The following is a 23,186-nucleotide window of genomic DNA, read 5'->3' as shown; positions in this document are numbered from 1 at the left end:
TGTGTCTCTTCAAAGACACTTAGTGCTGGTTTGACGCGCTTGTTAACAGGCTCAAGCTAACTCAGTAGGAGACGTGGTAGGTGAGTACTGCTGGCAAGGATGTCAGAGGCAGGAGGACTCAGGAAAGCCACTTGGGTTCTCTCCCTCTTCCTGGGCCCCTCTTACTATAGAGCAGCTGACCTTTGCCAGATGAGCTTGGCCCGCAGGTTCGTCCCTCTGCCTGAGAATGTGGAGTGTGCCCTCTGTAGGGGTGTCATTAGAAAGACTTCTGCTTTGTTGTGGCAACTGAAGTCCACAATTGGAGGGTAATTGGGCTGGGGCTGTTAATGGGGGCAGCTGCTTCCTTCTAGCGAGAAAGAACACCCGCCATGCGTGTTACATGCGGCGGACTCGGCAGGAAGCTGCCCATCAAGAGGGATGCAGAGCCTGGGTGGAAGGAGGAGCATGATGCTGAGTCTGAGTGATGAATGGACGAGGCTGCCTGCAAAGGCAGGACCAGCCCCAGCTCCTAACTGAGACACTCTCTTACCTCCAACGGTTGGGTTTTACTTGTAGTGCTATTTCTGGTCCCAAACTCACAGAATGCTTATGACACTGTTTCCTAAATTATACCCCACATGACACTTGTGTTTGGAGAAGCACAAGAGAATCTACTGTGAGAAAAGAGTTCGGTTTTACAGCTTTTCGTGGGAAACCCTGCTTTGTGCAGGCTCCTTCTGGCAAGTCTCAGGGTTCATCATCCCGTTCAAGAGAGCCTGAAAGGTCCTGGATTGCAAAGGCATGGCAAATTCAATCATTTTTTTTTCTCACTCCAATGTATATTTGCAATCATAAATGTCCCATGGATTACTGGTTGAGAAAGTCTGGCTGACATAAGTAAACACACAAAAATAGAGACAATTGGATTTCCATAGCAAATTTGGCAAAGATCTCTGCTCCTGTCATGGCACTGGTTCACCTTCTATGAAATGTGGCTATACTGTAAAGGAATAGATTTTGGACCAAAATCTATTAGGGACCACACTGTGTGGGTTTGAATACTGTCCCCACATCCATTAGCTTTGAGACCCTGAACCAATTCCCAAACCTCTTTATGGCTAGTTTTCTCCAGTGAGGAACAAAGATAGTTGCAGTATCTTCTCCAGACGATTCTGGACAGACTCAGTCAGGGAGTCAGCATACGTACAGAGTTGAGATAGTGCTTGGAACCCAGGAAGCAAGAGGTCACTATTTACCATCATTCCATCCCACCATCATCAAAATCATCTCACTGTCTCTCACTTGTTCTCTCAAATTCAGATTCTGAAAGTTGTTCTGACTTTCCCTTCTTCATCCACTTCCACCCAAGCTGCACTATCCTGATCAATTCCCTAGTGCATTTAGGGTCAAGGTAACCATTAAGAATTGATGTTTCCAAACTGCGGTATTGGAGAAGACTCTTGACAGTCCCTTGGACAGCAAAGAGATCAAACCAGTCAATTCTAAAGGAAATCGACCCTAAATATTCATCAGAAAGATTGATGCTGAAGCTCCAATACTTTGGCCACCTGATGTGAAAAACTGACTCATTGAAAAAGACTCTGAGGCTGGGAAGGATTGAAGACAGGAGGAGAAGGGGGTGACAGAGGATGAGATGGTTGGATGGCATCACTGACTCAATGGACATGAGTTTGAGCAAACTCCAGGAGACAGTGAAGGGCAGGGAAGCCTAGGATGCTATAGTTTGTGGGGTCTCAAGGAGTTGGACACAATTTCACAACTAAACAACCACAAAGAACCATTAAGTAGGAAAAAAACAAACAAACAAAACACAACAACAGCAACAAAAGCATGCCGATCCAAAGAAACAAAGAAGAAAACCACTGTGTACGTTGGGACCAACCATGAGAAGCACACACAGTCCCACTCATATACTGCCTTCCGCTGCCCTTGCTCTAACCTGTGACCACACTGCCCATCTCCCTGGATGTTTCCTGTATTCCTTAGGAGCAGTGCCTGAGTTACCTCTAAACATTTAGTTCCCTCCATAAGGGCTTAAATACTTCCCAATGCCTTGCTCCCCGCCTGCTCCACCAGAAGTCACCCATTTCAAGTTCAAGCCCACTGCATGACTCCCTTTCCAATCCCAGAGCAGGCGGCCCAGGCTCCCTTATATCCGCTCCTCCCCACCTTCTGGCAAGATCTCCTTCAGCCTCTGCCCCAGGATCTCTCTCTCCTAGCACCGAACGTCAGCCAGAGAAGAGCTGCTGAGTTCTGCATTTCCTTAGCAGGATTCAGAGGATTAGAGACAAAGGAGAAAAAAAAATCCATCAGGACATCTCAGCCTCTCCTTGTACAAAATGGTTCCAGCCTGAACATTTTCTAAATATTTGTCAGGCCTGGTATTAAAGGCTTGAAGCGACAGGGGCCCTCGGGGGAGAAAGTTGGTGTCAAACCTCACTCTTTAAGATGATTTCTCCGGCTGACTTTTCAGCCTCCATTTCACCACTGAATCTCACCTCTCACTTCTAGTTAAAGGCCTTCTCAGTACACGGGCTGTGATGAGTGGTGACTAGAAAAGGCCACAGGAGGGGTCAGAGGAGGACAGAGTGGTCACTCTGTGGGATGTGTGCCCTCTGGCTCCAGGAAATTAAAAGGACAGGCAAGGTGAAAGCCTGACCTCCTGCTTCAACTTCTATCCTAAAGAAAAGGCACACCCTCAGTCCTACAGATCTCCTCTTTTTCCATTCAGAGAGCCAAAATGAGCAATCTTGTCATTATAGGCATACCTCAGAGATATAGTGGGTTCAGTTCCAGACCACCACAGGAAAGCAGATATTGCAATAAATCGAGTCTCATGAGTTTTTGGTTTTGCAGTGCATGTAAACATTGCATTAACACTGTACCATAGTCTCCTAAGCATGCAATAGCATTATGTCTAAAGAAACAATGTACATCCTTCAATTTTTAAAAATGCTTTACTGCTAAAAATGCTAATCAGTATATGAACCTTTAGCCAGTCATCATCTTTTTGCTGGTGGAGGGTCTTGCTTTGATATGTTGATGAGTGCTGACTGATCAGGGTAGAGTGGTTGCTCAAAGTTAGGGTGACTATCTTGATTTCTTAAAAGAAGACAAGGAAATCTGCTGCATTGATAGAGTTTGTCCCTGCAGCATATGATGCTGTGTGATAATATTTTACCCACCTGAGCATGGCTTTCAAAACTAGAGTCAATCTCTCAAATCAGCCCCTGGTTTATCAACTAAGCTGATGTAATATACTAAATCCTGTGTTGTCATTTCCACCATATTCACAGCATCTTTACCAGGAGTAGATTCCATCTCAAGAAACTACTTTCTTTGCTCATCTACACAAATTAAGTACTCATTTTTCATACTTTTATCATGAGATTGCAGCAGTTCAGTCACATCTTCAGGATCTGCTCCTAGTTCTCTTGCTATTTCTATCACATCTGTGGTTACTTCCTCCACCCAAGCTTTGAACCCCTCAAAGTCATCTGTGAAGGCTGGAATCAACTTCTGGCAAATTCCTGCTAATATTGGCATTTTAATCTCTTCCCATTAATCACAGATGTTCTTCATGGAACCGAGAATGGCAAATCCTTTCCAGTAAGTTTTCAGATGAATGCCCAGACCCATTAGAGGAATCACTATATATGGCAGCTATAGCCTCATGGAGTGCCTTGGGTTGGTCAAAAAGTTTGTTCGGGCTCTGGAACACCTGTAATGAACTTTTTAGCCAACCCAAATCACTGAGGATGGTGATTGAAGCCATGAAATTAAAAGATGCTTGCTCCTTGGAAGGAATGTTATGACCAACCTAGACAGCAGATTAAAAAGCAGAGACATTACTTTGCCAACAAAGGTCCGTCTAGTCAAGGCTATGGTTTTTCCAGGAGTCATGTATGGATGTGAGGGTTGGACTATACAGAAAGCTGAGCGCCAAAGAATTGATGCTTTTGAACTGTGGTGTTGGAGAAGACTCTTGAGAGTCCCTTGGACTACAAGGAGATCCAACCAGTCCATCCTAAGGGAGATCAGTCCTGGGTGTTCATTGGAGGGACTGATGCTGAAGCTGAAACTCCAATACTTTGGCCACCTGATGTGGAGAGCTGACTCATTGGAAAAGACCCTGATGCTGGGAGGGATTGAGGGCAGGAGGAGAAGGGGATGACAGAGGATGAGATGGTTGGTTGGCATCACCGACTCAATGGACATGGGTTTAAGTGGACTCCGGGAGTTGGTGATGGACAGGGAGGCCTGGCGTACTGCGGTTCATGGGGTCGCAAAGAGTTGGACATGACTGAGCTACTGAACTGAACTGAATATTTCTTACATAGTATGACTTTAAAGTTGAAGTTACTCCTGGATCCACAGGCCACAGAATGGATGTTGTGTTAGCTGGCAAAAAGACAACTGGAGTCTCATTGTACATTTCTCTCAGTGCTCTTGGATGACCAAGTGATTTGTCAATGATTAGCAAGATTTTGAAAGGAATCTTTTTTTTTTTTCTGCTTGGTAAGTGGGTTTAAAATATTCAGTAAACTATGTTATAACCACCATAAATGTAAATGGATATGTTGTCATCCCAGCTTTGTTGTTCCATTTATGGAGCTTGGGCAGAGTAGATTTAGCATGATTCTTAAGGGTCCTAGGATTTCAAAATGGTAAATGGCTTCAAGTTAAGGTCACCAGCTGCATCAGCTCCTAACAAGAGTCAGCCTATTTTTGAAACTTTTGAGGCCAGGCATCAACTTCTCTCTAGCTCTGAAAGTCCTAGATGGCATCCTCTTCCAATATATGGTTTTTTTTGTCTACATTGCAAAGCTGGTATTTAGTGGCGCCACCTTCATGAATCATCCTAGCCAGATCGTCTGGATAACTTGCTGCATCAAGCACTGGAGGCTTCACCTTGCATTTCTATGTTATGGAGACTGTTTCTTTCCTTAAACTTCATGAATCAACCTTTGTCTACTTCAAACTTTGCTTCTGTAGCTTCCTTACCTCTCTCAGCCTTCACAGAATGAAGAGAGTTCAGGCCTGGTTCTGGGTTAACATAAGGGAATGGTGTGGCTGGTTTGATCTCTCCAGACTAGCAGCAGTAAGGCTGTTTCACTCTCATCATTCATGTGTTCACTGGAGAAGCACTTTAAATTTCCTCACGAACTTTTCCTTTGCATTCACAACTTGGCTGTTTGGCTCAAGAGGCAGGCCAAGCTTTTTGGCCTGTCTCAGCTTCCAACATGCCTCCTCACTCAGCTTAATCGCTTCAAGTTGTTGCTCTAAAGTGAGATGTGGTCACTTAGAGGCCACTTTGTTGTTCTTGCTGGTGTTTAGTGGCTACGGTGTGTCCAACTCTTTAATGACTCCCATGGATGGGGGCTAGCCAGGCTCCTCCCATGGGATTTCCCAGGCAAGAATACTGGAGTGGGTTGCCATTTCCTCCTCCAGGGGATCTCCCTGACCCAGGGATCGAACCTGCATTGGCAGGCAGGTTCTTTATCACTGAGCTACCAGAAAATCCCACAGAGGCCACTTTAGGGTTACTAATTGTTCTACTTTCAATACTGTTGTGTCTCAGAGAATAGGGAGACCCGAGGAGAGGGACAGAGACAGGGAACTACAGGTCAGTGGAGCGGTCAGAATACACACATTTATAGAGTAAGTTCTCTGTGTTATATGGGTGCAATTCATGGTGCCCCAAAATAATTATGATGGTAACATCCAGGATCACTGATCACAGATCACCATAACAAATATAATAATGATGAAAATAACTGAAGTGCTAGACAATTACCAAAATATGGCACAGAGACACTAAGTGAGCAAATCCTGTTGGAAAATTGGCCAATGCAAGGTTGCCCAATGGAAGGTTGCCATAAACCTTTAAGGTATAAAAGCGCAATATCTGTGAAGAGCAGTAAAATTACATATGTCTATATACGACAATGAAGAAGTCTTAAATTCATGTCCCTACTGAGATTACCAACTTATATACCTAAAGGGGCCCCTCAAGACTGGCAAAGAGCCAGAACATGGAAGCAACATAGATGTCCATTGACAGATGAATGGATAAAGAAAATGTGGCACGTATACAGAATGGAATATTACTCAGCCATAAAAAAGAATGAATTTGAGTCAGTTTTATTGAGGTGGATGAACCTAGAACCTGTTATACTAACGTTCTGAAGTAAGTCAGAAAGAGAAAACAAATGTAGTATATTAACATATCTATATGGAATCTAGAAAATGGTATTGATGAACCTATTTGCAAGGAAGGAATGAGATGCAGAAATAGAGAATGAACTTGTGGACATAGTTGGGGAGGGAGAGAGTGGGACAAGTGGAGAAAGTAGCATCAACATATATACGCTATTGGGTTTAAGGTGAGTAACTAGTGAGAAGTCCCTGGGCAGCCCAGGGAGCCCAGCCTGGGGATGACCTGGAAGGATGGGGTGGGCGAGGGGAGGGAGGCCCAGGAAGGAGGGGATGCATGTACTGATTTGCATTATCATACAGCAAAAGCCAACACAACATTGTAAAAAAAAAAAAGGAAAAAAGAAAGATGGGTAAAAACTCCATTTTCAGCAGATTGCTATCCCCCAGGAAAGCATACCCTGTGTTGCCAGAAATCCAGATTTCAATATGAAATGTTCTAATTTTTAAATGAATATTCAGGGTTGATGCCTAATAAACAAGCACCTTCCACCCCAGACTCCCTCTCACCAATGCCTCTGCAGAACCCAACCTACCACACTCATGCACACCCAGTCTTAAAGCCCTAAGAAGCCTTTAAAACTGAGTGTTTTTAATAAATAGGAAGAAGTCAAGGTTGGTCACGAGGAAGACCAGTTTTGCATGGAAATCCATAGGTTTTATAGTCAGATGCATCTACAGAGTTGGGAAGGAATATCAATTCTACTTTAATCTCTCTGTATTTACAGAGAGGAGATGCCAAGAAGATAAAAAGAACACAGCCCTCCCACAAATTTCTGGATCTTTGAGTACTTTCAGGAATATTTGTGTCTTCTAAAATAATGTTGGTGCTTTGGGAAATTATTTTTAATAATATAAAATAATAAATGACTCCTTTGTGTGAACACTTGATAATTTCCTCTCTGAAATCCCCAAAGTATTCATGGTTAAGGGAATATTACGGGAAGGAGGTAATGCAATGCAAATATTATTCTATGCTTAAGTGTTCCAGCTTTGTTATTATGCAATGAACATGCCATGCAACCTGTTGCTGTTCAGATTGGCTAAAAGGCCTCTGCAAAAGTGATACCATATAAATATCATTGAAGAGCTCTACCAGAAAAGTAGTATTTCAAAGATAATTTCTCACATTCCCAAGAACAATAAAATACTGCAGGACAAAGATACCATGTCAGAGTCTGTGTGTCTCATCCTTCACCCCAAGCACACAGCCGCATCTGTTATTCTCTGTTGCCTTTATATTCTGTTTTGCTCAAATATCACCTCATCTTCAATGGAAGACATTCTGTTATCACACAAATCCTATGTAGGACAGTGCTCTCATATACCAAGGTCAGATTCACATCCTTTTGAAGGCCATTTAAGCTAATATATTATAGTTGGTTGTTTAAAAATAAGATTTTCCCTTTGTAAAATGCATGTGAAAAAGATGAAATGACAGTGCATGCAAGATGGGCTGTGTCTAAGCTACAATCAAATTGAGGCAAAAATATCAAGATGAATAAGAGTGATATCTGAAAACTACCCTCAACCTCCAACTAATAAATATATGAGATGTGGAAGAGACCTGGCTTCTGGAAATCTTTTCCTTAAATCTTTTCCAACAGATGCACCTGAAGGACTGTGGGGAAGGGATGAACAGGAGGGTCCCGTTTACTAGGAAGGAACGATTTGTTTTCCAATAAGACCAAAATATCTAAAACTGTCTGGTTCTCTAAAAGGAAGATGGTTGTTCTTTAGTCACTAAGTCATGTCTGACTCTTTGTGACCCCATGAACTGTAGCCCACCAGGCTCCTCTGTCCATGGAATTCTCCAGGCAAGAATACTGGAGTGGGTAGCCATTCCCTTCTCCAGGGGATCTTCCTGACCCAGGGATTGAACCTGGGTCTCCTGTATCAGCAGGTGGATTCTTTACTGCTGAGGCACCTGGGAAGCCAAATGAAAGATTAGCATTGTCTTCAGAAATAAAAATGAATTATTCTGAAAGGATTATATATAATCATATAAAATGAGTAGCTAAAAGACTGAGGTATGTATTAATTCTGCAGTAAAGGAAAAGTCTCATTCAATTTTAGACAGAGTTCAACAATATTATAGGAAAATATACTAAGTACACAGAGGCTACTTTTGACTTTAGTTCCTTACAGTAAATATACATACTCAACTGTATATATGCACAACCTCAAAGATAAGCCATGCTGGGTTTTGTTTCACATAGTTTTCATTAGGTATATGTTTTACAATGTCTTTTGAAATGATTTTCTAGGACCAAAGGCTAACATGAAATTTCCTGCATGCTGGCAGCTAATTCAATAAAAATTAGAGAGGTGAAGCTCTGTTCCCTGGAAGGGGAAGGTCTTAACACAAAACATTCATTATTTCCATGTAAATTGCAAGAGAAAAGATGCTGGATTTAGCACTGAAGCAGGAGGAAACTGTCACTTTTCATTATCGGTAGAAAAATGTTTGAATTTGCAATATTCCCTGGCAGATTTTGATTCGGCAACCTCTTTATCAGTGTCTACCTTAATCCATTAATTTGCAACCTCACAGGTACTATGTTGGGCCAATGACTCTGGGTACTTCTCTTTGAAGGAATGGCACCCGATGTTCCTTTTCTGGCACTGTCTCATTAAAATGAAACTCTGACTCGGAGTAACCCTGGAAGACTTAAGCCCTCCAATGGGGAAAAAAAAAAAAGCAGTATGTCTCTCCTCTTAAATTACGCAGAAGTGAAGCCAGGTACATCACACGAGGCAGAGAAGCTAAAGGCCAAACTATTAAAGTTAATGGCTGATGCAAGCTCAGGGTCTAACCAGAGAGGTGAGGGACAGAAAATATGGCCACCACTAAGGAACTTTCTTTAAAATATCAATTAAAACCATGTCACTTCTCTACTCAGCTTCCATACTCAGCACTTGACATCATCTATAGGGGGAGATGGCTGAGGATTCACGCAAGTCTGAGAAAAGACACCTTGGAGGTGTGAGCTGCCACAAGCAAGAGCCTTTCTGCATTCATACATGTGGCAGTGAGGCAACAGGGCAAGAGAAGTGGAGGTGGCCGTTTATGGCATTTCTGGGGCCTGATTTTATGTACTAATTGGCTCTGAACCAACCACAGCTCTTCGTCTTGACAATGACCAGATGGGGGGTGAAGGTATCCGCTAACAGTCTTTCACTCTTGTTCCTTCACAAGAGTTGGCCAACCAAACACCAGCTAATGGAGCCAAGTCTTCTCCAAACTGGAGCAAGATGAAGTTATGATGTTCTGATTCTGGACCAGATGACCTGGGACAAGGTCAATCTGGCTGAGTCCCTCAGCCGATGCCTCTTCCCACATGTGACATCTAAAGGTGATGGTGGTTATAGAAGTGGTGGTAATCCTCATGGCTCAAAAACTAGCATAGCTTATTAATTATTAAATCTGAACTGCCATAGCTCATTAGCTATTAATTAAATGTTAGTTACAATGTAAGATTTAATTATGGATCATGAAGATTAGAAGTAGCAATTTATGGAGCATTTCTTATGCCAGTCCCTGTACTATTTTACATATATTATTGTATTTAATCCTTACAACCTCCATGCAAGGGACTTATTTTTATAGACAAGTTGAGAGTGAGAGGCTCAGTAACTCATCTGAAGTTCAACAACTATTGAGCAGTAGACTTGAGGCTCAAACCCAGGTCTGGCCAAGTCCATGGCCATTTGCTATCACTTGATACATACCCAGCCTCTGAAATGTTTAGCTTTATTCTCAGTCACCTCTACACCATAGAGAAGTTCCTCTCACTCCCCATATCAGGCATACTAAATATATCTGCATTCTCAGTGTGTGTGTGTGTGTGTGCGTGTGTGCTCAGTCACTCAGCCATATCTGACTCTTGGCAGCCCTATGGATTGTTGCCCACCAGGCTCCTTTCCCCATGGGATTCTCCAGGCAAGAATACTGGAGTGAGTTGCCCTTTTCTTTTCCAGGGGTCTTTCTGACCCAGGGATCAAACCTGTATCTTCTGTGTCTTCTGCACTGGCAGTGAGTTCTTTATCTCTGAGCCACTGGGGAAGCCCTATGATCTCAACAGACAACAATATGTTGCCCAAATAGCACAAAGTGTCACCATCCAAAGTTATCTTTCTCACCAGGATTTACCTTGACCTCTAGTGAGTCTATAGTCCTTGTCAAGCTAGTTTCTTCATGGAAGTACAATGTTTAAACTGCAAGTTTAAAGCTTCTAGAAGCTTCTGACAATATGAAGATCAGGTATTACTTTGGAGTTCTTTTTAAAAAGTAGGAATATTCCAATTAAGAGACAAAGAGTAGTCACACATACCTGTAGAACTGTTTCTAATTTACACCTTAATCTTGTTTCAATACACACTACATGAATCTCAGCTTAGACAGAGACAACAGTCACCCAGTAGGGGGATATTAGTCCAAGTATTTTAGTTAAAATATATATATATATTATATATATATATATAAAATACTGAAGAGCTTCTGCAAATCTCATATGAATGAGAGTGTACTATGGAGTCCTGGTTTCTAGTATATGGCCCCCCAAGCAGCCACCTTCCATCTTCTTAGGCAAACTAGGAAAAGACCTTCCATGTAAACTTTTTTTCATTTTTTAAACCTTAAATGACACAGTTTTTCTTGGAGTAGAGAGTAGAACAAGGGGATGAACTGCCAAACTGTATACCATTAGCACAGTGGCTAGCATTTAGTACCAAGAGATATGTTATATCCTTTGCATGAATACTCATTTTTTTTTTAAGGAGGCCCACAGGATATTACCATCTTCATTCTATAGCTGAGGAATTTGACACTCAAAGAATGCGCATATCTCACATTAGTCACTATATGCTTCAGAGGAAAGATGTGAAACCAACTTTAGTGAATTTCATAGCCTGTTGATTTCATCACTGCAGTAGGATATACTTAAAATACACCATCATATAACAAAGTGAAATCGTTGGTCCATCAGATATCCTCTACTTAAAAAATAGCAAGCTCAAAGCTTAAACTGACAAAACTTTAACTATCATCGTGAGGGAACAGGGCTTTACATGGGGAACAGTGATTTATAGTTTCCAGATTGATGATAATTTCCATGGAGATACTTTTATTTTCATCATGCTCTATTATGTGAGTGTGTATAAAAGAGAGAGACAAAGAAACCCTTTCCTCTTATGCTATGTTGGAACTTTCCAGACACAATTAATTCAGCTACTTAATTTCCATAAGTATCAAAATAAAACTGTACTTATTTAGACTATAGAGTTCCTAACTGTCATGAAGATTCTGGAGTTGAAAAGCATGGGCGGCATGGAATGCCCTCATTTCTTTCCTGCAATTCCACAGTCCTGCCACAATTCAAATCTCATCAACAGATAATGTCATCAGGGGCTATTTAGTCCCTGTATAAAGGAAAGCCAGAGAAAAGACTTAAAAAAAAAAAAAAAACCCTCTCCTCCCCCGCAACTGAACCAACAACAAATCGCTGGAACCACTGAGTAGTTTGAGGACATGAAAACTGTGAAGTAAATTAATTAGCTTTGCATCGATTGGTATCAAAAGTCATTATCTTGCACTGCAAGGGAATCCCAAGAAGCCTGAATGTGGGAAAGAAAAGTCTGAGAAAGAAATCAATCTGTCCTCTTCAGCACTGATGCTTTAAAGGGTCCCCGCTGTATAACTTGCCCAGAGGCATTCCAGGGGGAAGAACCCATGGATTTATATCTGCTACACGTGTCACTGAACACAAATACAGCTGATAAATAATTGAAGCCAGTCGAGAAGACTCCTCCAGTGTGCTCACATTGCATGGGCTGAAGAACAGGGAGGGGAAGGCAAAGAGGTCAGATTGCCCATGCGAATTTCCACTTGGCAGCCCACTCATCAATTAGATCATTGCCTCACGCAAGCATCAGCTCATTGTCTTAGGGAATCCAGGCTCCCACATCATAAATTCAGCCAGCGAAGCTTCCTTCTCTTCCACATGACAGAACTCTTTCCCTGAGTCCAAGCCCAGTTCAGCACATAATTCATAATCATCACAACTTTCTTGTGATTTTTACAGATGAAGAAACTAACCCCCGGGGAGAGAGGGCTGTGTATCACAGGGCACGAAGCTAGTAAGAAGGAGGGCGAGGATGTGAACCCAGGTTTCAGGATAATCTAGAGCCTGTATTATTGCCATACCAGTCCCCCTCCCTGAATAACATTTATATCAAGTGAGCAAGGCAGTGGCCAGACTGCTCAGGAGCCTTCAGAATTAATATGAAGAAGACTAAAGACGCTCATGGGTCCAGGTCTCTATGCAATGGCACTTCCCTGGAAGGGGCAGGTGGTCTCGGCTGGAATCTCTCCACTGACAGGGAGCTCTCTACCTCATGTAACTTGGTTACACAGAAGACATCAACTTGCTCTTCCATAAATCTGATATCCAGTGATCTCAGCCATCACTTCTAAGCAGCTTGATCCAGTACGGCTTAGCATTACAGAAAGATCACCTTACTTTGGAATATGCCATTTTCCTAGCTGTATGATGTATGAATGTAATCTAAACTTTCCAGGACTTAGTCTCCCTCTTTGAAAAGTGGCATTTTCACATCTATTTAATTCTGTGACAATTAATGAGGCAAATAACACAAAGCCCTGAGCTCAGTGTCCGGAAGCAACAATAAGCAATAATGAGTCAGAGATACTATTTATCAAATGCTTACTTAGCTCAGCACTTTTTTAAAACCCCCTTTTAATGCTCACAATCTCCAGAAAGGTAGACAGTATTATCCCCACTTAAGGAATGAAGTAACTGAGTCAAGAAGAATGTCAACAACTTGCCCAATGTCACACAAATTGCAACAAGCCAGGCTAATGCAACAACCACGTACAGTGTGAACAATGGCGCACCGTGAACACTTCCAGTTGGAGGCAATGGCTGCTACTAAGACACAGCACTTCCTCTGAGAGGCACTCTAGTTCCTTCCATGAGCACGGGATGTGTTCAAGATTTTTGGGAAAGGTAGTTTTCAAGTTGGGGTTTGATTTGTGACATGTGAGATTAAATTGTAACATTTCTACTGGAAAGGCTTCAGAGGGCAGGAGTGAGTGATGCAATGTCATTTATCCATCCCTGCATGGGGAACCTTGCACATTCATGAGATCAGACATGTTGTGGTAGCTCCCTCCACTCCTACCACAAATTCTAGGTCAGATTCCCCCCCACCCCAACATACTGGTCACTTGCTTACCCACCTGGGACTCTTTGCAGATTCCTGAGATATAAGATTTATGATAACTTCCCTTAGGCAGGGTTTATGACTTTGTTCCATTAAGGTTACCAAGAACTTTGCCAATAATACATTTCATATTTTCCTAGGAAAAGATTATTTAGATAAACAAGCAATCTAGGAAAATGAATGAGAGTTCTCAATTGAAGGAAAAGATGAATGGCAGGAAACTTACGAGGCTTGGGGACTCAGCTGGCTTGAAAAATTAGTAGAGGAAATACAGTGTTCCACTCTATTCTTCCCCCAGAGAAATTTGCCCATCGATTAGACACAACGAACTAACAAAGATTCAAGAATCAATTTGCTCTGTGAGTGTGGAAGACATGACCCCTGTTAAAGATTACACGGTGACACAATTTATTACTATGCTTTGCAAGGTGCTTTCTTTGTATCTTAAGAGGCTTATGTGTGCCTTTGTACTACTGGTTCCTTGGAAGGGAAAACAACAAGAATGAATTCGTTTCTCACCACTTAATGTCCAGAGCAATACTGGAAACTGTGAATGTTAACATATTTTCAAAGAGCTTTGATAGAGAAAACAATATGGTGAATGACAGTATTAAACAAGCCTGGAAACAGAAAGATCTTGAGCTAAACCCCTGGGTCCCCGCTGCTAGTCCCCTGACACCACCACCCAAACCATCCAGCATCCTTTATTTTCTCTAGAGTAAGAGCTTTATGCCTAGTTGGCTCCGTGAATATTCTCAAATGAGCTCTGTTTTCAACTACACTGAGACACAGCCTTGGAGAGAAGTAGGTAATGCTGAGAGAGTAAAGGAAAGTAAGTGGATAGAGAAGAAAGATTTATTCATTAAACACAAATGCATATGTGCTGTGGAAAACATTTGGAAGATTCTCAAATCCATCCATCAGTGAAAAGGCCCAATGATCTTCTTCCCTTCCCACCTTCCTGTCCCTTTCCATCCTGGAGCGAGACAACAGCATCTTAGGAGGTGGGTGGGGAGAGGGAGGGGTATGTGGTGAGAGTGGCTGCATGGGTAGCTGAAGTGGCAGTGTAAGGAGGGGATGTCACATAGAGGGGGGCAGTGGTGCGTGCTGTGTCTGACGAAGCAGAGTAGAGAGGATGAGAGAAGAGGGAAGAATGACAGAACGTTTAGGAGAGTCCTTATACCGAAAAAACGGGTATATATGTTGTGGAGGATGAGAGCCAGGTTTCTCACTGTCTGAGAAGAAATTTGAAAAGAAGGAAATGGGAAAGGAGATTTGATTTGGTATAAAAGCATGACAAGAAGTGCATGCAAACACATGCATATTCATATGCATACATAAGTAATGTATGTATGGATAAACATATATGCATATATTTTCTAGGTCTGCGCTATAGCAATGACATCCCAGGAGCTGTGAGCACACTCGGCACTGAGATTCTAGTCTCTAAAACCTTCTTGCACTAAAAGGAACCAAGGCTGCTTAGAGAAATGAGTGTTCCAATGCTGGACAGGGAAAGTATAAGATGATCCAGGAACTTCTCATTTGGTAGCAGAAAGTAAAGACATGCTTAAGAAATGATGAGGAAACCTGGAAGACACCAACTACACTTGATGATGAACTGAGGGGATTGGTAATTGTAGTCTGTCTTCCAATGCCATGCAGTGAGAAAAGCTCAGCATCATTTCTGCACAATTCCTGCTAGGAATTTATCCAAGAATACATGACTTGAGTCTAATCATGAAGAAATCTTGAAAGATCCATATAGAGGGTCATCCTACAGGGAAATGTAAGACAATGAAAGACTGAGAGATGGTTCCAGATCAAAAGGAACAGATGAACAATAACTCAGTGCAACACATGTTCCTGGACAGGATCCTAGACCAACAGGGAAAAGGAGTTATTGTTGAGACTGTTGGCAAGATCTTAATGGGGTCTGTGGATTGGACTGTAGGGTTCTATCAGTGATATCCCAACCAGGATGGTTGTTACAGTAGAAATGAGAAGACAGTCCTTATTTGGGCAAGACAAACACTGATAACTAGGGGTAATAGGGCAACATATCGAAAAAAAATCTGTATCTATGTGAAAAAAGAGGGAGAAAATAAATGAATTACTGTGTCAGAAGTTGAATAATCTGAGTGAAAGAGATGTGATAGTTCTTGCAGTTCTTCTCTAGGCTTTATAAAGTTTCAAAATAAAAATAACTAGTAAAAGTGCTGAGCTCTAAAAAGAAGAAAACAATATATGTTTCAGGGGGAAATTACATTATATATGGCTAGAATCCCTTCTGTGCTTACTAGGAAGTATAACTCTAAAGAAGACTCTTTGTTGGGAATAACTGATAAGCAAGATGCTAATGAGAACATTTAAAGGTGAGCCAGATGACTTAAGAAAAGGAAAGGCTCAGTATAAGGAAAGGAGAGGAGAGTGGTTGGGAGTGCATAAGAAAAAAAAAACAACTGATAGCTAGATACTGATAGATACACACACACACACACATACACACACACCACTGTTGTAGAGAATGGAACTTCTAGGAAAAGAAGATGGTTACGTTAAAGTTGAATGCATTCAGATCAGTTCAGTCACTCAGTCATGTCTGACTTTGTGACCCCATGGACTGCAGCATGCCAGGTTTCCCTGTCCATCATAAACCCCTGGAGTTTACTCAAACTCATGTCCATTGAGTTGTTGATGCCATCCAACCATCTCCTCCTCTGTTGTCCCCTTCTCCTCCCACCTTCAATCTTTCCCAGCATCAGGGTCTTTTCAAATGAGTCAGTTCTTCATATCAGGTGGCCAAAGTATTGGAGTTTCAGCTTCACCATCAGTCCTTCCAATGAATATTCAGGACTGATTTCCTTTAGGATGGACTGGTTGGATCTCCTTGCAGTCCAAGGGACCCTCAAGAGTCTTCTCCAACACCACAGTTCAAAAGCATCAATTCTTGAATGCATTAGGGGTGTATAATATAGTCCTTCCATTATTCCAAGACACCATCAATAACAACCACATGCTTCATCAATATCATTTGGACGAACATAAATTTATGACTTTGTTTGCTGGGTTGGTTGGATGATTAGTAACGAGGCTGATTGGAGGGCAGGTGTTGAGCATGCACAGGGCAGCCCAGGACATTTGCGTTTCATATAAAGAGGGAGATAAAATACAGTCATCAATGCCCTAGTACGAGGTAGGAAAGACTAAGACCAAGGTGCCAGAGAGGGGCAGAGACAGTGTGAGAGGACTTCAGAGGATGCAATAAAGGGGAACATTCTAGTTCCTTGAGCTCCCAACCTGAACTAGGGCTTTTATATCTGCTGTCGCATTTACTCCTCACAATATTCTTAGGGGATGGAAATTAGATACAGAAAATGGAAGGCGTGGAGTTTCAGTAACAGACCAAGCTCCCCCAGCTTGTAAACAAATGGCAGGGCTGAGCTGTGACTCCCATGTCCCTAGGACCACAAAGATCAGTTTTCTTCCACCCCTGGAGGCTGCCTTCTGCGTGGGCTTGGAGAAGGTTGATAAGGGGGGGGAGGCTTCATGGAGGAAGACGCACTGAATAGAAACGTAAACTAGCCTTTGACCGGCTGGTGGGATGGAAAGAATGGACTCCTGGCAGAAGATGAAGTAAGCACAAGCACATGGAGGTAAAGAAGCCTGGATCGGGGAGTGGGGGTGCTGAAATCTGTTTCAGAGATGGCGAGGATACAGGATGATCCATTCCGGGGCAAACGCAGATGACACGACGAAACACAAGGACGATGGTGGTGAGGAAAGGTGAGTTAGTGATGTGACTGAGGGGCTGTAGAACAGACAGCACTGGGGACATTTCTCTGCACTCCCCTGCCACATGCTGAAGCTCCAGGTCAAAACCACGTGAGTAGTAATGCACAGGGAAACATTAATTTTCAGACATCATTTAAGGAAAGCAACGACTGAAAGACTGAAAGTGCAAATTTTCAAGGTGCTACTTCTGAAACTGCAGAAACTTCCAGTTTGGATTTTTTTTTCTGAAAATTTCCCTCATCATTATTAGCACTTCTGTTGGAATAATCACATCCCTAAAAATATTCCTTCCTTGATAATGCATGAATGAGATCTCTTCACTGAGGGGAAGCAATGAGAGGAAGGTGATGAATTGCAAATCAATCATAATTTATGCAGATATTCTACTGAAAACTACATTCATCACCTTTTCCAAATAGCACCACATGAATTTCCTTGAAGTACAAGAAGTCTATTTTCATAAATTGGACCCTAATTTATTTCTCTAATCAATGTATTTTTATGCCCCAAAGTCAAATAGTAAACTATATAGTTAGGGAGGGAGTTATGAACTGGAAGGACATGAAACATGTTGCTCAGAAGAGAAAAACTGGAACAGCCAAACACATTTTCTATGGCCTTAATTTGGCTTTAAAGTGTTTTTCTGAAAAGAACTTTGTGATGTAATTTGCCCTAGTCAGGCTGAATATGAATACAAAAATGCCAGATTACTACAGATGTATTTGGGCAAAAAACTGCAATTTTGGTGCTACTATGCACCCTGTCAGCTGCAGATATGACTGCTAAACGAACAGAGTTGTGCTGCCTGGCAACCCACTCCAGTATTCTCGCCTGGAGAATCCCAGGGTCAGAGAAGCCTGGCAGACTATAGGGTTGCACAGAGTCCGACACGACTGAAGTGACTTAGCACGCGCACAGATACTATCAAAAGTGCTATCACAATAGAGACCAGCATCTGAGGGCCAATGGTCACTTAGCAGGACTTGCTTGCTGTTTCTCTCTCAAATAACTTTCTTTTTTCTTTTCCTCTTAGCATCTCATTTGTAGAGGGGTAGCCAAAGAAAAATTCAAAGGCCTTGACTCTGGGGATTACGGATTACACATCGACATATGCTTGTCTCGGCTGAGTTCCTCTAAAGCAAATCCTGAAATGAGATTGAGGGCCAAGAGTTGAGTAGGAAGGCAATTCCAGAAAACCCCAGTAGGGAAGAGGGAAAGTGAGACTGGAGGATTATATCCTTCAAGTGTGTGTGTCATCAAGTAGGTTACTGCTTTGGCCAAGAGGAAGGCAGTGTAGACGTGTTTCAGTTATTTTACCAAGGAAGCGAGGAAACCTAAGATTTATCCAAATTCCACTGGTCACTGGTGATAGCTTCTACCAAGGGGAGTTGGGGTGATGGGGAATTAAATTCCCAGCACTTTCAGTCCATTTTGTACTGTACACAGATAAAGTAGACACCAGTGGCTACAGAAGCCCTCAACCAGAATGGCATGGTTCGAGATGAAAGCCAATATCAATGTCTAGCGGAATGTCAAGGTCCAGGCACTGTGGGCAGGGGTCCTTTTATACAGAAATGCTCAGAAGCCTGGGTCAACATTTTCTTCTAGGCCAATGAATGCAGTGTCTGTCTGTTTCCTCCCCCTCCACTTCTGTTTCTCTTTCCAGGATAAGGTCTAAGCGAGCATCAGTGAGACCATCAGATGTCCATTTCATGAAACACAGACACAGAGAACAGATTGGTGGACACAGTGAGGGAAGGAGAGGGTGGAACAAATTGACACATATAGCATGTGTAAAACATGGGAGCTTCCAACTTGTCGTGGAAGTTGCTATATGATACAGGGAGCTCAGTCCAGTGCTCTGTGACAACCTGGAGGGGTGGCATGGGGTGGGAGGTGGGAGGGATGGTCAAGAGGAAGGCAACAAATGTATACTCATGATGCTTCATGTTGTACACAGAAACCAGCACAATATTGTAAAGCAATTAACCTCTAATTACAAATAAATAAACAAACAAAAAGACCTGCTTTGAGATGCACATTACTGCTTAGACTCTTCTGGTGCTCATCAATGTTTTAAAGACCAAGTAGTCTCAATTATCTGTGCCTTTGTCTAGTTATCTGCTTAAAGGACTCAAAACTGTGAGTTGATTTTGAAAAGTCAAGACACTGCATAAGAAGTAAGAATGCTTATTATGTATAACTTATTTACTGTTGGATGACCCCCTAGCCCCCTACACATCTCCTTTCTTTAGGCTTCATCATCACATTTGTAATTATTTCTTTTTTCATTATCTGTCTTCTCTGAGAAGCCATAAACTCAATGGGCCCGAAGGCCACATTTGATTATCCACAGCCCTATTCCCTGTGTCTAACACAGACTGAGGACTCCATAATCTCTTCTGAATGGGATGAATAAAGAATAAGGATAAATGAAGACTACCACCATCATTCATAAGGCAAAAATGGATTATATATCTGAGGTGCTGGACTGCTGCTACCCATGAGGCAACTTTCTATAAGTTAGACAAAGATGTTCCTTACTCAACGCAGATCAAGCCCTAAGTCAGGACTTGCTGCTTATCAAAAGGAATGTGGACAGGAATTCAACCCCTGTGTACCCACCCATCAGCAGGGTGCCAGTGATAGTCATTAAAGTTATACACTGATATTTCAGATGTTTCAGGTTTTCCTTCTTCCTATGAATGAAAGGATCACACCTCCCTGTTCCCGTGAAATCAGGTGTGGCCCTGCGGTTTGCTGTGTCCAATGAACAAAAGCAGAAATAAGCTACTTAGAGGTATGACCTTCAAGAGTTATCATTAACTTCCTGATAATGGGAACTTCCCTGGGACTTCCCTTGGAACATCACTGGGACTTCCCTGGTGGTCCAGTGGTTAAGAATATCCTTCCAGTGCAGGGAAAGCAGGTTTGATCCCTGCTCAGGAAACTAAGATCCCACATGTCTTGGAACAATTAAACCTGAATGCTGCAACTATTGAGCCCACAAGCCACAAGGGAAGAGTCCATGAGCCACAGTGAAAGATCCCCCATGACAATGAAGAGTTTGCATGCTGCAACTAAGACCTAATGCAGCCAAATCAATAAATACTAACAACAGCAACAAAGAAGGAAGAGTTACTCTAATCATTTCCTCTGCTACAGTCACCAGCAATTCCCCAGATAGGAGAGCATCATTCTGCCTACATTCCCAAAGTGAAAGAGACATATTAAAGAATGCCCAACTAATCTACAAAGGGTTTGTGGCATACGGTAAAAATATCCTTCTACTGTTTATATAATGAGGCTGTTTGCTACTATGGCACCTGTAGCCCATTCTGACTGATACAGTGGACAATCTACAGCCCCATACTCTGTGGCCCTGGATAGATTAATATGACTAGTACATTCTCTGCTCCCAGGAATTATACCCTCATGCACTCATTCATCTCTTCTCTGCAAACAAGAGAACCCTCTAACCAGCATTGCTGTTCTAGGTGGAGAAGAAGACAGACAGGGTATGAGGCGTGGGCTTAACTTCCACTCAGAGAGGCACTTCTAAAGTCATGTGATGGAGAAAAAAATTCTACATGCTATTCATTTAGAAGGGAGTCCCGATTCTTCCATCCTCCTGTAATCCCCAGAGCAATTCCCACACAATCATGCTGCCACTCCCCAGGGGGTCAGGGCTGCGGGCTCGTCGTTAGTTGTACTGGTACTGCTATTGCTGCTAATTAATGCTCAATGTGCAGCTTAAATTGAAAACTGCCCATTTCTGCCTCCTACACTCTAAGTCAAATAGACAGTTCCCCATTTCCAAACTGCACTTTATCTTAATAGTGCAATTTCCTTAAAAAAAAAAAAAATTAAAGTAAGGAAGAAATGACATTCTTCAAACTAGTTAGTTGGGTTATCAAAAGTAAAAGCATAAAAAAATTAATAATACAGGATTAGTACTATTAGAGAAATGCATTCAATCTTGTATTAAAATACAATTCTTTTAAACTATGGCTGTCACAGTTAAAATGTTAATAGTATTTAAACATAAATCCTTCTCCCCATGAACCAAGAGTCATTGTGTAGGCACGTTAGCTATTCTATTCACTTGGAGATGCTGCCTGGAAGAACATTTCAGTGGAAGCCTTGTCAGTGTTAATCCTGACGTCTGATGCTGAGATGTGTGGTGTATTACTTTATGTAACTGAAAAATGGGAAGCCTTTATGTCGGATTACAGGCTGAAATAATGACCTCCCCTTGGAAGTGGGGCCTGGGACATAACGAGATGCCAAATGGGATTCTAGGTCGGAGCCTCTGCAGGACTTGAAAGAAGCCAGGTCTCTTGTTAAGACACATTCAGTCGCTAACAGAGTGCTTTTACCCCATGCTGCCTACTTACAGCTCATCTACAAAGCATAAGCAAGCGAGACAGACGTGATTCATGGGCGGATGACCAGCTAAGTTTTGGACCTGAGTGGACACCAGTGGAAATGTACCAGGCCGCCCCTTCCCCACCATGACCAGTGGTCTATTGCTATGCTGTTCAAACTCTGTTCATGCAGTCCAAGGCGGTGTGCAGGAGGGAGAGGCCACGTGAGTTCAATGCCTTTTCCTCCACATACTGCATCCAAGAAGGTTCTGCTCACATCTTTTTTAGACACCAATGTTTTGTTAATGATGGCCTATGCAATTTGCTTCTACTCTTTAAGATAATTCACTAGTCCAATAAACATTTCCTAGAAACAGACAGTAAACCCCTAAAAAGTGAGAAAATTTTAGATAGTGATAGATGGTACAGAGACAAGAAATCATGATGACAGGACAAGGAGAACCTAGGATAAGTACCACTTTTATATATGGTGGTGGAGAAAGCCTAGCTGAAGGGGTAGAATTTGAGGGGAGACACGAATAACTAGGGGCTTCCCAAGTAGCACCAGTGGCAAAGAGCACACCTGCCAATGCAGGAGACGTCAGAGACACGGTTCAGTCCTGGGTTGGGAAGATCTCCTGGAGGAGGCGTGGAAGCCCACTCCAGTATTCTTGCCTGGAGAATCCCATGGACAGAGGAGCCTGGCGGGCTACAGCACAGAGGGTCCCAAAGAGTTGGACATGATTGAAGTGACTTAGCAAGCAAGCAAGTAATGAATAAGTAGACATTATCCACCATGTGAGATCCAGGAGAGAAACATTCCAGACAGAGGAAGCAGCCAGTACAAAGACCCCCAGGGAGGAACAGGCTCCATGTCTGCAGGAACAGGAGTCAGTGAACAAAGGGAGATGCGGAAGGACGAGGAGGACAGACTATCGGGGCCCTGTAGACTCAAACAAGGACTCTGGATGTCACTGTATAAAGAACGGAAAGCAATGGAAGGTTGAAAAAAGGGGTACAGCGAGATCTAAGTTTTAAAAACTTCTGCCACAGGTAAGAAGACTCTTGGGGACAGGCAGACTCTTGGAGCAACAAGAAAATTTATACATATTCAGGCAGGAGAAAATGAGGCCCAGAAGAGAGAGACAGGAGCCCTGAAGATGATAAAGATGGCTTGTGTACCAGTAACTCTGATAGGATATGATGACAATCTGAAATTACTGACCCCAATTTCAGCAAGGGTGGGTGTATGCTGTGTGTGGGAAAGGAGGAGGGGGCTCAGAAAGAATAGAAAAATTGCTACTTCTGTAGATAATTATGTTAGTCGCTCAGATATGTCTGACTCTTGGCAACGCTTTGGACTGTAGCCTGCCAGGCCCCTCTGTCCATGGGATTCTCCAGTAAGAACAGTGGAGTGGGTTGCCGTTCCCTTCTCCAGGGGATCTTCCCAACCCAGAGACTGAACCCTGGCCTCATACATTGCAGGCAGATTCTTTGTGGCCGGAGCCTCTCAGGAAGCCCTACTTCTGTAGATAGCTTCTTGCTAAATGATTTGCTAAGGAT

At 42.6% G+C, this 23,186-nt stretch overlaps 1 protein-coding gene across 19 annotated transcripts in view; it reads right to left on the bottom strand.

Moving 5' to 3' along the window:
* The window catches only part of FHIT (fragile histidine triad diadenosine triphosphatase), a 1,472,927-nt gene that overhangs the window by 118,765 nt on the left and 1,330,976 nt on the right, over positions 1–23,186 (bottom strand). The window lies entirely within an intron of this gene.

This window comes from Odocoileus virginianus, chromosome 26 (assembly GCF_023699985.2).
Source record: "Odocoileus virginianus isolate 20LAN1187 ecotype Illinois chromosome 26, Ovbor_1.2, whole genome shotgun sequence".
NCBI lineage: Eukaryota > Metazoa > Chordata > Mammalia > Artiodactyla > Cervidae > Odocoileus > Odocoileus virginianus.
The sequence above is the reverse complement of the archived record's forward strand: the minus strand, read 5'-3'. Positions and strand labels throughout refer to the sequence as shown.